Raw genomic sequence first — 12,029 nt, 5'->3', positions numbered from 1 at the left:
ATGAATTTCACAAGGCCCCATGTCCTCGAGGAGCTTGCCATCTAGGGAACTAGACAGTTCAGGTCAGGGGTGGGACACAAAGCCATCAGTGACCAGTTCTGCTGGTGGGGAGCCCCCTGAGTAGGGTTTTAAGAGATGCGTAGGAGCTCACCAGGTGGATGGAGCATTGAAGAAGTGGGGAAGAGATGTTCCAGATAAAAGGAACAACCTATGTAAAGGGTCAGAAGCATGTAGCAGCTGGGCAGGCTTAGGAAATTTAATGATTTTGTTATGGCTGAAGCAAAGGGTATGGAAGGGAAGGGGCAAGAAATGAGAGCCATTTGTTGAGTTCTTATTATGTGCCAGGCACTGTTCTAAGTGGTTGAGTACAGAGCCTCTTTTAAGCCACTAAACAACTGTAGCAATATACCACTATCATTCCCATTCTACAGGAAGGGAAACAGAGGCCCAGAGAGGTAAGTTACTTGCCCACAGTCACACAGTTTGTAAATGGGGTACCCAAGAACTGAAGTCAAGCTGTTTGGCTTCATAATCACAAAGCTAGGACCTCCAAAAGATGAGGAAGGTGAGGAGGTCAGGTGTGATTGCAGATGATCTCACACACCAGCTGAGTGGCAAAGGAGGAAGGCACAGGAGGCCCCGTATGAGAGCCCGGGTGCCATGAGTGAGTGTGTAAGATCAGAAGAGTGTGTGAGGGTGTATGTGCTGCAGGTGTCATATATAGGTGTGCATGAATGTGGGTGTGCTTGAGGGCATGTGAGTGTGCCAGGTGCACATGTGTGTGCCACAGTGCAGGTTCTACTAGGACAGTGTGTGTGTGTGAGAGAGAGTGTTGTATGTAAGTGTGGGAATCTCTGGCTGTGCACGGGCCTGTGCATGTGTCCTGTGGGTGTGAATGTGGGCCTTGGTGTTCCTGCCACATGGGGCCCCAGGGGAGCTGCCAGAGCCCATCAGCCTGGCCTGGTGTGAAGGGCCTGGTCTTGGCCTCAGAAGCTGGATGGGCACACATCAAAGGCAGCCTGAGCCTCATACCAGTGGGGTGGAATAATTTAATGAGGGTCCACAAGGGAGGCTGCAGCTGGTGGAGGGTAGGAGGGGGTGCTAGCCTGTGCCCAGGGCAGCTTCCAGGCTCCACAGCCAAGTATCTGGGGTCTGCATATGTGTTGGGGAGGGGGGAGGCTGTATTGGGTGCCTGACCATGTTCCCTCTTTCCCTGTACAACAGGAGAGCTGCATCGGAACCCCATTCCTGTCTGGACATCAATCTAGTCCCCAGGTGCCCATGAAATTTCAGGAAGACTAGAACACCAAGTCAGGCATTTTCATCTCTAAAGACATTATGGCATTTTCATGAGATGGAACACATGAAGAACCATTCCTAGATCAACTAGTCTAAACCTCTCACCTGACAGAGATCTGTGTGTGTGTGTGTGTCAGAGTGGATATCCTTTGTGGGGGCCTTGGTCAGAGAGAGGTAGGGGATCCAATCTACTCAGTTATTTAATGTAAGATATGGGTAGAAAAAGGAGGGTTTGAGGTCAGAGTAGGAGAGGGGGGTGAGGATGAAGATTCACATGAGGACAGAGCGGCCCTTGCCAGGGAACAGTTGTGATGGGCAAAGGAGAACATTATCTTTATCTCCAGGGTCTTGGGCAATACACACAGCTCTGTTATGTTCAATGATCCTGGGGTGAGACCTTTCTCCTTGGAGGCTCCCGTGACAAATGTCCTTTCATGGCAAGAACCTCCCTTGGGTCTTAGGCTCATTACAAGGCCAGGCTCAAACTCCTTAGCTCCATACGCAAGGCTTCCTCCAAATTCTAGGGTCTAGGTTCTAGACTTTAGAACCAAAGGCTGTAAATTCAGGGTATACCATCTGAAGCCAGCCCACAAATGAGTTTTTTTTTTTTTTTTTTTTTTTTTTGGCTGCCACAGGATCGACAAATATCTCTGAACATAAATACTTTGGCATCGACTAACCTATTAGACACAAGCCCCACCACTCCCTATTACTTACACCCTCCATTTCACTACATCACATCATCTGCTTGGCACCTGAAAGTACTTGAATACGGGACCCTTGAGCTTATGCTCTTTGAGAGACAGGCTTGTGTATTTTATGTGTCATAATCTAGCACATAGTAGGTACCTGATAAATGTTTGATAAATGGCTAAATTCCAGTTTGCCTTATTTCTTGTACCTCCAGTCTACCCTCTACCTCTACCTCTACCTCCCCTTTACCTCTCCTACCTCTACCTACCCTCTACCTCTCCAATTCAGCCCATACTTAAGCTGCTCTCTGTTGCCTGAAACACAATTTTCCCTCTGGAAAGCTCCTTGGTGAACTCTGCCTCACCATTCAAGACCCAAGTCTAGTGGCCCCACCTCTGGTCCAACTTGGCAACTCCTTGCCCTGAGCTCCCACCATGCTCCATCTATCTCTGTGTTACAGTCCTCAACCCTTGCATTGTAATTATTTGTTCACGTGTCTGGTCTGCCCAGCTTAGAGCATCTGTTACGGAACTGTGACAGTTGTCACTGTTTATGGGCTAGATTTTGAGATTAGTTTGTATTTGATACATACATAGGGTTTCATTCACTGAGAAAGACTTAACTAGCCCATTTCAAAGGGTCATTCTGAAGCCTGGGTCAGCTGGCTCACCAACTTTGGCAAATCCCATTAGCAGCTCTGGGTGTTTTGCCCTCAAATCCTGGCCCCTTGATCCTTATCTTCGGTGGATATAGGAAGAAGCCTCATGACTCAGGGTCTGGCCCTTGGAGGGAGGAGAATCCTCTATGTGACTCCAGGCAGAAGACAACACTAGCTCACAAGCCAGGACCAGTCCAGCCGCCAGCTTGGCCTGGCCACTCCTGGCCCATGACTCGGCACTTTCTGGGGCTACCTGCTGGGTTTGAGGTTTGGCCAAGGCGAGTTGCTGGGGCGTGTGGGAACCTGCTGGCAGAGCGCACTTCCCGGGGCTGTGGATAGCGATGCCAGGGCACACCCATGCAATGCCATGCTGGTTGAGGGCCTCCCCTCCTAAAGGCTCAGTGTATAGCTCCCACCCACTGTCGAGCCTTAGCTGTGCAGGGTTTCTGATCAGGGTCAACTTATCTCTTGCATCAGGATGGTGGGTACATGTGATGTAGGAGTGAGAGAGCATGGGTGTGTGTGTATGTGTAAGTAGATATGTGAGTGTAAGGATCATGTGAGAATGAATGTCCATGAATGTGTACTGTGTGCACCTACATATGACAGTGTGTGTGTGTGATGAGTGGATGTGCAATGACATGTATGTAGGCATACAAGACAAGTAGGAATATGTGTGGGGTGTGAATGACCATCCACAGGTGCAAGTAGATGTTTGCATTCATGGGTTTATGTATAAGAGTCTGTGGGTAAAAGCTGTGTGGCATGTCGATGTGTGTACTGATGACTGTGTGTGACAATGGAGATGTGAATTTCAGTCCTGATTCTGCCACCTCCAAATGTCTTGAAAACTTAAATAAATCCCTTCCCATCTCTCTTTCTATAAAATGGAATAGCATAGACAAGATGATCTCTTCAGTTTCCTTGGAGCTTTCATAGTCAACGACTGGTTTAGGGGTTGAGCACAAGCATGGGAAAGCTGTGTGTGCACCTATGCATGTGTGGGTATGTGCGAATGTGTGTGTGTGTGTGTGCCAGGACATTGCTTTGACTTCTGATTCCACACTTAACTGGGTTTCAGCTTAGGCCTCCCTCCCCCGTCCCCAGCCTTGGCTGCTTCGTCTGCAGATAGAGCTAAACTTTCCTACAAGAGTACTGTGGGGACTAAAAAATATTGTTTGCAAAGTGCCTAGCTCAGGATCTGGCTCAGTTCCCTCCCTGAGAGGTGTACATGTGTGTGCACATGAATGTGTGCATGTACGCATGTGGACATTCATGTGCACATGCTCGATTGTGCAGGTTGGTCTAGAGAATGGGGTATTGCTCTAGATCACTCCTGCCCTCTGGGGTTTCTGACTTCTGTCTGCGAGGTACACAGCCACCCAGGAGAGGTAGAACTGGGCAGTCAGTCTCCAGCTATCCGCCTGGGCTCACGTGGTCCTGAGGGATCCCCACCACCCCAGACTGCCTGTCAGTCACATGGGTGCAGTGGCCTGGAAAGGAGGATTGGTGCGGGCAGGAGACAGCCTCCCAAATCCGCTTAGTGCCCACCCCACCATCCGGCATATTAGAGAATAAAGAGATTCTTTTTCTTCTTAAAGGGTCAACTGCCAGCCTGGGATGGTGGCTGAGCTGAGCACGAGACTCTGAGGTGTCAGAGTGGGGTCCAGGAGTAGATAGGGCCCTGCCCTCAGAGAGTTCCCAGCTCAATGGAGAAGTCTGGCCGGGTCAGTGACTTCCTGGGGTCTCTTCTCAGGGCAGGAGGGGATCATGCCCTGCACCTGAAAAAGGGGTGGGTGAGGGGGAAGATTTTCTGGAAGGAAGGGGGAGGGCTTGGTAGAGGCTGGAGGGGATAAGGAGAGACTGGGGTATTCCAGGTGGAAAAATCAGAGTGGGCAAAAATGTGTGTGTGTGTGTGTGTGTGTGTGTGTGTGTGTGTGTGTGTGTGTGTTTATGTGTGTATGTGTGTTGTGTAGGGGAAGACCTGAGAGAAGGTGGCATAGGGGCCCCGGAGAATATCAAATCCACTTCTTTCACTTTGTTGGTGAGTAAATGAGCTAGAGAAGGGGAGGGATGTGCCTCTGGATAGAGTGAGGTCATGATGATTCCAAGCATCAGTTCCTGGGTTCTGAAGAGGTGTGTCAAGCTAAGCTGCAGGGGCCCTCCCTTGCTGGTCTCATAGGGGTCTTGGTGAGCTGGGGCTGAGACTTAGCGGTGATGTCTGCTTTCAGGCCAATGGGAGGTCTGGGGCTGGACCTTATGTTCCTGTCTAGAAGCCCCAAACAAACCCAGAGCGGCTGGTAACACCTGTGCCTGATCTACCAGAGCAGGTCCCAGTGCCAGACACTGGACACCCAGAGATCTCCAGCACTGGGTCACATACACCGGATGGCCTTCCAACAGCCATGCCAGAGAAAGCTCCAGCAATCTGACCTAGAGAAGATCACATCTGGACTCGAAATACTGAGAAAATATCCCAACACTTGTACTAGATGCATCTGGATAGGCTTCCATTGCAAACCTAGAACAGTCCGAGTAGATTCCTACATCTTGACCCAGAACCCCAATAAAGATCCCAACATCCAAGTTGAGAACACCCAGAGAGCGTCCCAACATCCAAACTCTGAACACTGAGAGAAGATTCCAACACGTGGACCAGATAACTCCTGGATTGGCCTCCAGCTCAGACCCAGATCCAGAACACTGCGATTGGATCCCTACAACCTGACCCCAGAGCTGGTTCCAAGATGGAACAGACTCACCCAGGCCCCCACCCCCTCTGCCCCCATCCATCTTCGGTTGAGCTCATCCTGAGACATCTCCCAAGTTGCAAGGCTTTTTCCAGGGAAATCGGTGATCACGCGTCAGGACGCCCGGGTTAGGGGAAGGGGGTTAGACGGCCGGCCCGCGCCTTTTGCGGGAAAGGGTGGGGATTCAGCCTGGCGGGTTCAGTTGCCCGACAGTAGGTGGGGTGGGAGCGGAGGGGGCAGTGTGCGGCGGCCCCCTCCAGTTGGGGCGAAAACCGGGCGCCCTGGAGGCCCTGCGGCTCCCGCGCTGCGCGCCCCCAAACCACCCTCAGGGCGCGGGGCTCGGGCGCGGGGCCAGGAAATCCGGCGCCGGCCCTTGAAGCGGGCCCAAGTCGAGCGGGGGCGGGGTGGCCGCTGGCACCGCGGCCGCCGAGCAACGTGATGGAGCGGCCCCGCCGCGGCCCCGGGTCCCCACCGGGACAAGGCGGCCTCTGTGCAGACGCAGCTGATCCCTGCTCTCGGGCTGCAAATCCCTTCCGGCTGACAGCCCGAGCCGGCGGGGGCCAGGCGGCGTGGGAACCGGAGTGCGGCTGGGGGCAGGTGGGGAGCCTTTGGGCGGGAGACCCCCCTAAGGGACCATCTGCTCCCGGACAAGGTTATTTCACCCCCCAAGGTAGCAAGGGCTACCTGAGGCTGAGAGAGGTTGAATCACTAGACCCAAGTCGCACATACTATTCGCTGGTTAAAACCAGGGGTCCATATTAAGCCCCAGGATAAACTATATATATATATATATATATTGTTGAGGGCTAGGTGGCATTATGATTTCCATTTATAAATGAGAGAACTGAAGCTCAAAGCTTTGAAGCCACCTGGCCAAGGTTCTAAGACAGGCTGGGACTGGAGCCCACCTCTGCCAGCTTGGACCTGAGGCAGGATGTGCATGCGGTCACCCTGCTGGACCCATCTGCCCCCAGATAGTCATGGAATACCCAGGGAGAGGCTCTGGCAAGGATGTAAGTCACTGGGTACATCTGGTCAAGGAGTTGTGTTTCTGGGTTCTTGGGTGTGGTGGACCCAGTGAAGGTGTGGAGTTAATCTCTTGGAGGACAGATGTGGGGCTGGAGGTGGGGATACAGTGAGGGAGATAGGTGTGAGGGTGGAGATGTCAGGTGGTGTGGAGAGAAGATTGGAGGAGAAATGAACCCGGGGAATGGTGCTGGGTGCCCCCCCTGCTCTGCCTCTAACAGCAGGGGACAAAGCTGGAATCTCAGAGGCTAGAGAAAGGGTCGTAGAGGGGGTGGTGCTCCAGAACCAGCCTCACCCTGGCCTCTGGGAACAGGGTGGGGACTGTCCAGTGAATTCTTTGGAATGAAAAAGTGGCGCCTTCTCAGTGCCGAGGGAGCCTGGCTGGCTCCTGGGTTTTGTCTAGCTCCTTCCCGCCTCCCAGGATTGGGGCAGCTCAGGTTTTTTTTCTCCCCTTTCTTGACCTACGTTTGACCTAGACAGGCAGTACAGGGGCTGGCGGGGGCGGAGGGGGGTTGGTGACAGGGGCCTGGGTGGGTGGTGGTGTCTGCGGAGTGTGCACGTAAGCCTCCGGGTGTGAATGTGGCTGTGTTTGTGCATAGGAGGAATATCTCTGGAAAACAGCCTTATTTGTGCGTGCCTTTCCGAATGGGTCTACGTGCCTGGCAGGGTGGGCGCGGTGATCTGCACGTGTCATTTGTGTCTGGGCACCTTTGCTTCATCTGGATCTGCGTTATCTCTCTGGCCTGTAGTTTATGGCTGTATTGATATCTGTCTTTGTGTGTGTCTGGGTCTCTGCCTGCTTCCTGCCCTAGCAGAGCCCTGAATGCCATTTTGCTGCCTGAGTGTACAGAGGAATGTGGGGGGCAAGGGGAGAGGGGAGCCCATGTCCTGGGCTGCAGGCCTGCTGGTTGTGGAAAACTACTGAGGCCTCCGGCAGGGGCGGGGGGTGTTGGGCAGGCCAAGCCGGCCAGGAGCCAGGCTCTGCAGCTTTTGCCCTCCTTGACTCCTCCCACCCCTTTCTCTGCAGGGCTGGGGACCTGCTGAGATGGGTCCTCCATCAAGTGGAGAGCACAGCCTCCCTCCCACCGCTCCCCAGATGGCTAGACAGGCCTCTGCCCCTCCCTGGGCCTCAGCATCCCTGGGGGAAAGAGAGGGGGTGGGATTATAGGTTCTTTGAAGTCCTTCCCAGTCCTGACATTCTCTCCATTCTGTGAATGTTAAAGGGATTCAAAGAGAGCAGTTTCACCTCCATTTCAGGGATCAGGAGAACACAGGGCCAGGGCTGCTAGAGCAAGAAGGGCTTCTAAAGATGATCTGGTCCTACCCCTCCATCTCATGGATGGGAAAACTGGGGCCCAGAGCGAGACCTTCCAGCAGGGCAAGGATCAAGTTTCCAGGTCTCCTGCTTCCCAGTCACCGGCCTTTCCATCATGGCTGCTTTCGAGCACAGCCTGCTCCGCATGGAGGAAGAGGCATTTATGATAGTCTTGGAGGAGGGGTTGAGCCAACAGGCACCAGTCAGCAAGAAGGCATGGGTTAAGGTGTGAAAGTGGGCAGTTGAGGCAGACAGTCAGGAGGGCTGGGTGGGTACCTGTTGGGCACAGTGGGTGATAGGACTGAAAAGGTGTCTGAGCTCTGCAGGAGGGTACTCAGAGGCTGCGTAGAAGGGTGTGGACTTCATCCCATAGGTGTTTCTGGCAAAAAGGCAAGTTGGCCGTGTAGCAGAGTGGTTAAGGGCTGATGCTTTGCGGTCAGATCAGATCATCTGTATCCAGATCCTAGTTCCAAGACTTTAGTAACTAGGATTAACTATATAACCAAGAGAGGGTTACTTAAATTCTCTATATCTCACTTTTCTCATCTTTGAAAGGGAGATAATAATAGTACTTCCCTCATATGGTTGTTGTGAGGAAAACACGAATAAGTGAGAATATAGGGAAAGCCCTCAATGCCTGACACACAGGAGGGCTGAATAAGAATTCCGAGGATGTAACCTCTATTTTAGTCTAGGCTGGAGGGAGAGAGTGAAGGCAAGGGGACCAGTGGTGAATCTGTGGATGTCATGTGGATGAGAGCTATGAAGGTCTGTGATGATATCCCTTGGGTGGATAAGGGAAGGGGGCAGAGTGCTCAGAAGGTTTGGGGTGTTGTGGGCAGGTGCGCAGAACTCTCGCACTGAGTGGTTGTGGGATGTGAGTAGGAGGCAGACGTTGAGAGTGGCTTCACCAGTCATGGGAGAGGTGCTAAGATCTGTGTTGGGGTTTGGAGAGGAGGGATGGATTTGAGAAGTGCTTCTGAGATGACTGACCAGTACCTTGGGACAAGTCATGGGGGCAGGGGAGAGGGGAGGGCGAAGTCTGGGCTGAGCACTTGTGGGCAGAAAACAGAGGGGGACTGGTGAGCTGCGGGAGGGGCTGGGGGAGAGATGGGGCTCAGCCCAGTGTGCTGAGTGTGGGGTGGGCCCCTGCTGGACTTGTTATCAGGCCTGGAGCTCACGAGCCAGGCCTGGGCTGTTGATGAGAGTGGGAGCTATTCGATAGGCTCATGGTCAACAGGCAGGCTAGAGATAGAGGGAAGGGCCTTGGGAGCCAGAAGCCCCTTCTGAGAAGCAGCGCCTTGGAGAAGCTGCAGCCAGAGGACTGGGGAAACCCCAGCCAGCCATGGTCAGAGCCGGTGAGGGAAGAGTGTGCTTCAGGGAGGAGGACACAACCATGAGAGCCCCTTGCTGGGGAAACTGGTAGGGATTTGGAGAGAGAGATAGAGCTAGGGAGAAAGTATGGGGCCATGGCCTCTGGCAATGAGGAGGCCACCAGTGATCTTTGTAGAGTCTAGGCTGGAGAACAGGGTGCAAAACCCAAGCTGCGAGGAGGCAGAAGATTAATTAGTGGAGTCAGGGGAGTGGAGACAGAGGTGGCCCGGTGGAGGGGTGGGGGTCCACAACTGCCCGGAAACTTGGCTGAGGAGAAGAGGGAACAACAGGTGGCCGCCAGACTGGAAGGTTCTGAGCCTCCGGGTGAAGGGGGGACAGGAGTTGTCCTCCTTACTTTTCAGGTGGAGAAACAGGCTTAGCAGGGTCCCGGTGCTTGTGCAAAGTAACAAGAAACTAATGTAGGGGACAGCCTGGGATCTCTGACTCTTAATGTGGTAATTTGTTAAATGGGCACTTGAAATAGCATAACACACAAATACACACACACACACATTGTTTTCTGATCACAGAAGTAAAACATGCTTGTTGGATACACACATACACACACACAAGTGCAAGGGAAAAACTTAAAAATCAGCTATAATTCCACCACCCAGAGATAAGCATTTCTTTTTAAATATTTTATTTATTTATTTGAGAGAGAGAGAGTGAGAGTACCAGCCCGGTGGGGGGGGGCAGAGGGAGAGGGAGAAGCAGACTCCCCACTGAGAGCAGGGAGCCCCTGCGGGGCTCAATCCCTTCCACTTTTTTCTCTGCTGATATACATAGATACATCCTGGGATCATGTACCCGCAGTTTTACAGATCCCTGTCTCATCTAGCAATATGCTTTTCCATAGTAATATGTATCCCTTGAGAATTTTTTCTCTGTTCACAGTGTACTGAGGGAGACAAGGCTCACGGATGGGATCCTACAGCAAGCAATCAAGAACAGATTAACAAGGCAGTGTCTTTTCACCACTGTGGGGTGGTGGGCCATGGCTGCAATATTGGATAAGGAGCCCAGTGGGCTGGCTCACTGGGTCTTGTATTGGTCATGGGTTCACTGTGTAGCCTATTTGTCCTTTCTGGGCCTCAGAATCCCAGAACCTCAAAGAGTTATAAATGGGTCTCTAAGGCCAGCTGCCATCACTGTGAAATGGTTGAGGGACAGATGTAGAAAATTAAACTGCTGTTACCATCATACTTCTGCAGGGCCTTAAGCTCTTTTGAGCCTCAGTTTCTTCATCTGAAAAATGGGAATTATGTTTACCCACCCTGGCTGTAAGGACTCTGGTGAGAATCAAATTAGATTAACTATTACAAGCCTAAGAATAACTAATACTTGGACAATGTTTTGCTGTTTACCCACATTATTTCACTATCATTCCAGCAACCCAATGAAGTAGGTACTATTTTTGTACCCTGTTTTGTTCAGACGGGGAACCCATGGCTTAGAGAGGTGAGGTTACTTGTTCAGGGTCATAGGAAGTAACTGGTAGAATTGAGATTCAAGCACAGGTCTCTCTGTTACCAAAGCCGTGGATCTTTGTACTGCACTGTTAGGACATGGGGTGTGCAGACCTGACTGAAGAGGAAGACCCGCCCATTGCACCTTTGGTTTAGCCAGGTCTTGGCCCAGGCACTGCTATCTGTGGGGAGTGGTCGCCCTCTGGTGTTCCAAATGTGACATGTCCCGGCAGAGTAGAATTAGCTGTCTTATCTCAGAAGAGAAGGTGGGAGGAGCTCCAAATAACCCCCACTCATCCTTTCAGAATTCAGGGGTTCAGGGAGCGTTAATGCACATCTCACCCAACAGTTCACTAGATGCAAAGCTGTGCCGCAGACGGCCCTGGGTAGAAGCTTTGTAGAAAGAGGCACAACCCTTGGTTGTATTTTGGTGGTGGCACTTACCACACTTCCAGTTTTGCCTAGGACCCTGAGAAAAGAGGGCTCTGCAGGTGATCCAGGCTGTGGTACCAGCTGCCCTGCCACTTCAGCTGTTGGACTAGCAAATATGGGGGTGCTCAAAGTGTCTATGGAGAATGAGGACACTGGAGTCTTTGGGAAGCTCCAACAGACAGTAATAGAAGTCTTGGGCAGACTTCTAGGTTTTAAAACAGGGCCGTGACTTTTGTGGCAGAGAAATACTATTTGAAAAATATTTCCTGGCCTGCTTCTGAGCCTTGGTAGAGACCAGATGCCCAACCACGTGATACCAGGAGACTGTGTGATCATAGCTGCCTATCAGGAGCTGGTATTATTGGATCATGGTAGATTCACTGAGTCATGAGACTGGGTGAGCACAGCAGCAATGCATTGTATGATGAAAGTAGTCATTCAAGAGCCATGAATAAGTTATAAGAACAAGTGTGTCAGACTCCCATGTCATCTACTACTGCAACTCACTTTAGAACATCACAAAGTGGTCCCTATGACCAACTGAGGGAGAGTGAGCAGATTTGGGCTGGGTTTACAGATGGTTCAGTGTGGTTTGCTGGTGCTAGAAGAGGATTGCTCCTGATGAGAGACCCTATCAGGGATGGTCCTGAAAGACAGGAGTGAAGGGAAAGGTCCCCAGTGAGTAGAGATCAAAGCATTCTACTTGGTCATGGAGTTCCTATAGAGGGAGAAATGACCCAATATACCTACACACATTGATTCCTGGGTCATGACGAATGGTTCAGCCAATTGGTCAATGGCCAGGAAGGAACAAAGACTGGGAGTCTTGGGGAAGAGTTATGTTTAATGGACTTATGGGAGTGGGCATAAAGCATGCAGATCTGTTTCCTACATTAATGTCTAGAAGAGAACATTCACTTAGGACACTTAAAAAAACACACACTCAACCTTAGCCTCTCTCCTTGGCCATCCTAGAACTTGCCCGGTGAGTCCAAAGATAATGGCCATAGTGG

Source organism: Halichoerus grypus, chromosome 5, assembly GCF_964656455.1.
Source record: "Halichoerus grypus chromosome 5, mHalGry1.hap1.1, whole genome shotgun sequence".
Lineage (NCBI taxonomy): Eukaryota > Metazoa > Chordata > Mammalia > Carnivora > Phocidae > Halichoerus > Halichoerus grypus.
The sequence above is the reverse complement of the archived record's forward strand: the minus strand, read 5'-3'. Positions refer to the sequence as shown.